This window comes from Furipterus horrens, unplaced genomic scaffold, assembly GCF_987537825.1.
Source record: "Furipterus horrens unplaced genomic scaffold, mFurHor1.1.pri manual_scaffold_1, whole genome shotgun sequence".
Taxonomy (NCBI): Eukaryota; Metazoa; Chordata; class Mammalia; order Chiroptera; family Furipteridae; genus Furipterus; species Furipterus horrens.
This window is the reverse complement of record NW_028327171.1, coordinates 105,412,423-105,417,243: the sequence shown is the minus strand read 5'-3', so window position 1 is coordinate 105,417,243 and position 4,821 is coordinate 105,412,423. Positions and strand designations below refer to the sequence as shown.

Here is a 4,821-nt window from a genome sequence, read left to right as displayed (position 1 = left end):
ATCTATTATGTGTCACATATTGTGCTAAGTGCCAAAGATAAAAAAGGAAGACAAAGTTCCTGCCCTCATGGAACTTACATGCTGGTGAGGAAGTTATTTTATAAATAAATAAATAACACATGTCAGAGAGTTACAGGTGATATGAAGGAAATAAAGCAGAAGAAGGGAAAAGAGAGTGCTGAGCCAGCGAATGATATTTAGAAAGGACGGTGAAGGAAGGCCTTTCTGAGAAGGTAATTTTCTTAAAAGATTTTACTTATTTATTTTTAGAGTGAGTGGAAGGGAGGGAGAGAAAGAGGGAGAGAAACATCGATAGGCTGTCTCTTGCACACCCCCAACCAGGGTCCTAGCCTGCAACTGAAGTATGTGCCCTGACCAGGAATCAAACCGGTGACATTTTGTTTTGTGGGACGACGCTCATTCTTCTGAGCCACACCAGTCAGGGTGAGAAGGTAAGTTTTAAGGCAGACTTGTTGAATAATTGCATGGATTAATGTAATCTTTTTTCCCCTCTCATTTGTGAAAGAAATGGATGGGCCTCCATCAACCAAAATTTTGTGGGTGACAAAATGTTTTCTAAAAACCTTAGGCCAATGTTTAAAGATGATTCTGCATAAGTGAATGACTCAAAAAATTTCAAGTCCAAACAGTTTTCTGAAAATCTTTTTTTTAAAGAACACAAGATTATCTATGGGAATAGGAAATTCCAAGACCCTATTGTGCCATCTCAGCTGCTGAAATTATCCTTTTCCTAGAGAGGGAGGGAGGGATTAAGAGATGGGCAGAATAGAGTGAGAAAGTCTAACATGCTTTTTATGCTTTTTTTTTTTTTGGCATGTAACCAATTTTTTATTGAAGAAATATGCATACAGGTAAAAAGATCATTTCACTTAGTGCACCATTCTGGTAACCTTCACACCTAGTATGTATCTTTCCAGATTTACTTCTGTGAACATACATATGTACACTTATTTTTAAAAACATACAATTCTACTAGAAATACCATCTATTAAGGTATCTTGGTGTCAATTCAGACCTGAACCTTATTTGGTGTGCATACCGGTCTGTATTATTAAAACGGCATAGCCTTCCACTGGATAGATACACCAAAATTTATGTAATTCCCTGTTCCTGGACATTTTTGTTTTAACTAATATTTAGACATTGTGAACAATGCCAAAACCAACATCGCTGTACTTCTCTTTCTGGTATAATTATTTCCTTAGGATAAAGTCCTAAAAATGGAATTGCAAAGTCTAAGAGAAAGAGATTATGAGCATTTTAAAGGCTTTAAGAGGTTGTTTTTAAGGGTAGCTGTTACTTCTTGCTTCTAAACAAATTCCTCTATGCAGCCAGTGTCCAGGCTGCAGCTTCCAGCACAGGTGACAAATGCCAGGACTCCCTAGTCAACACTCCTGCCCAGTCTGTCCGCCTTGAGGTAGTTGAGCAGCTGAGGCATGACCAGGAATTCAAATATTCTCTTGGCACCACAGGGCAATCTGGAATATCCTTTTCTTGGGGGTATTTTCACCAGAGATCCAGGTGGGGGCAATCCCTCCATGTGTCTGAGAAGCAGTTCTGGCTCCAGGGCTATTGTAGGTTTAAACTTCTGGAAAATGTTATCTTCCCTGGATTCATGTTTTGCCATGAAATCCAATTCTTCCTCGGGTGCTTCCGCCACGCTCCCTATAATCTTCGATTCATCTTTTTCCAAAACTTCAGGTGTAATCTCATCTTCTGTTTCTATTATGATTTCAAATTCTAGAAAGAGGAAGCTGTGGTCTGGAACTGTATTGTTCAAATTATCTGCTTGTCTACAGGCCTGCTTATGTCCTGCTCTCCAGTGCAGAGTCTGGTGCTCCTTATCGCTGTGAAGCTCCTGGTGACATCCAGAGCACGTACTGGGGGCCTCAACAGCCGCACACCCTGCAGAGACAAGGCCCGGATTTGAGCTGGAGAGGCACAGGCTCTCCCTTCTCTGGGGGAGGATCCTCAGCAGAAGGCTCCGGTCAGTAAAACTCATTTTCCCTGGGTAGATGATTTCTAAAAACGCGCAGGCCCCCGTGGCGGCGGAAGAGGAACACGCCGCGAGGAAAAGCGTCGGCGGGTCCGGATAGGGGCGCGCACACCTGCAGCAGGGAGGCCAGCGAGCGGCCGCAACGGCGCACGCCAGCTCCGCGGACGGGGAGCCCGGTCTTGCCCGGCCACGCCCCTCGCTTGTCCACCTTGCTGGGGAGCTGCGCCCTGCGCCGCCATTCGAGCGCCGCCTCCCCGAAACCTGACATTGCATGGCCGGGCGGAAAGTAACATACTTCTAATTGGAGATCTGGAGGAGACAGGCAGAATATAGTTGAAGAGTAGTTTAAATACAGTAAGAATTTTCCAGGATGGGTTAGATCTAATACTTAGTTGTTGTTCTTTTTCTAAAGATTTTCTTTATTTTAGAGAGAGGAGAAAGAGGGAGAAAAGCATCGATGTGTGAGAGATACATGGATCAGTCGTCTCTGGCACACCTCCAACTGGGGATCTGGCCCACAACGCAGGCATGTGCCCTGGCTGGGAATCGAACCTGCAACTTTTTGGTTTGCAGACCGGGCTTGCCTATTTATTTATATATTTATTTATTTATTTATTTTGTTTGTTTATTTATTTATTTAATTCTCAACTAGGCATATTGTGAACACTAAATAGCTCACTGGCTATTAGTCACATGTCATACTTAACTTCAAGGAAGGAAAAGAAATATAGTCTGCATGGTAAAGATGCCTACACATTTCCTGTTACTTTTCCCATTGAGTGGAGGAGGTAGTGAGAACCGAATGAAGTTTCTTTGTGGACTCCAGTTTGCCTTGGTGGGTTCCAGTTTATGAGCACTTTTCCCTGCTTCACATTCAGCCCCCCTTCCCAATTGCCAGCCCTGCTGACCTGCAGGACCTTCAGACCTACTGCTAGAAGCACAGGTAAAAAGCAGTCTTCACCATCTCCCAGTTTTGTAAGTTTTAATACCTTTAATAGAGCTGTTATCTAATTCATATAGTTCAGCCTTCTTAACCAAGCCCTACTTTATAGTCTTGATTTTGGATGGCCATGGGCCTAGGTAAGGTTTTGGAATTTTGTTATTATGCAAGAAGATAGAACTACTAGGGGTCAACTATTGTTGGTCTTTGCCACATACAATTTCCAAGTAAAAAAAAATTATAGTTTTTCACAGTCCCCATTCACCACTTTTACTCATTTATGTTACTTTCTTGGCTCTCGTAGGCACAGAAATGTGTAAATTGAAACAAATAAATGTAAAGTCTAACAGCTAGGCAGACATAAATTAAAATGTTATGGTCAGCTGAATTATGCCAAAGAGCTTCTAGCTTTAAAAAAAAGGAAAAAACATCCCTGGCCTCTCTCTTTCCCTTGCACCCTACATTGAATCCATAAACAACGTACTTTCAATACACAATCTGATTCAATACACTATCAGATACACAATCTGATAATTTTCATTATTTTCACTGTTACCAAAAAGCCACCAATATTTATTTAATGTAAGATGGCAGTAGTTTTATAACTCATTTCCTTTGTTCCACTTTTGCTCCTTTACGTTCCCTTTTTTCTCCACACAAGACCCAGGGCATCTCTTAACATACATTGATACTGGGTTGACCAAAAATTCCATTTAGATTTTTCTGCAAAATAAAAGATACACTTCTCATTTTCACCAATAACTTTATTGATTTGGTTGTTTTAAGTATGTCAGCTATCTCCCGCTACTGGCTTGTAGTGGGTAGAGGCCAGGGGTGCTGCTAAACATCTTCCAATGCATAAGACAGCCCCACAGCAAAGAATTATTTGGCCAAAATGTCAATAGTACCAAGAAACTTAGAGAACCATTTTTGACAAATTTGATCAGTCACAGCACCTTCACACACTGCAGAAATCTTTTTTTGCATTTCAGTTGTGTTTTTACCTTTCTTGAAATAATAAAGCACGAAACATAATATGCCAAAAATGTTGCTTATTTTCTTCCATCTTCAATATTAAAATGGATGCACAAAAATTCACCAATTTTGATAAGTTTTTTAAAATGCACGCTGATATAATGGCTGTCACAATATAATCTAACGAAATTGTTTCAAGTGAAGTTAAAGACAACTAAGCACTGCTGGAGCCATCGTATGGAAAAAACTAAATGAACTTTTTGGTCAACCCAATACATGTTTTTTTCTTGCTCTTCAGCGGTTTTCCAAAGTCTAAAGAATAAAAGCCAAATTCTATGGCTTGTAATGCAGATGATGAGATACGCATAACCTGTTGAAATAAGAGAACTACTCTTGCTTTGCCCTTGTAGGTGAGGTGATATAGGAGGGGAGGATCTGTATGTCCTTGTCTTTCACTGTTGTCACTGACATAGCCCAGGATGTGTGTGTATGCCACCAAAATAGACAGTGAAGATGTGATCTTTGTAAATTGGTCCCACTTTAGGAAGGAATAAGATATAATTTTAAAAAAAGGATTTTATTTATTTATTTTTAAAGAGAGGGGAAGGGAAGGACAGAAGCATCGATGCACAAGAGAAACATTGATTGGTTGCCTCTTGCATGCCCCCAGCTGGGACCCAGCCCACAACCCAGGTATGTGCCCTGACTGGGAATCAAACCAGTGACGTTTCAGTTTGCGGTCCCACGCTCAACCCACTGAGTCACACCAGCGAGGGCAGAATAAGATAGAATTTTTAAATGTATTTGTTTTCCAATTCGTACTCAGAAGATTGTCTAATATATAATTAAAATCGCACTTAAGAACACCCATGAGTCATTTTAACGGCCA

At 40.8% G+C, this 4,821-nt stretch overlaps 1 pseudogene; it reads right to left on the bottom strand.

Moving 5' to 3' along the window:
- Positions 1 to 859: 859 nt before the first annotated feature.
- On the bottom strand, positions 860 to 2,285 carry LOC150021626 (uS5 assembly chaperone PDCD2 pseudogene; annotated as a pseudogene).
- Positions 2,286 to 4,821: the final 2,536 nt, after the last annotated feature.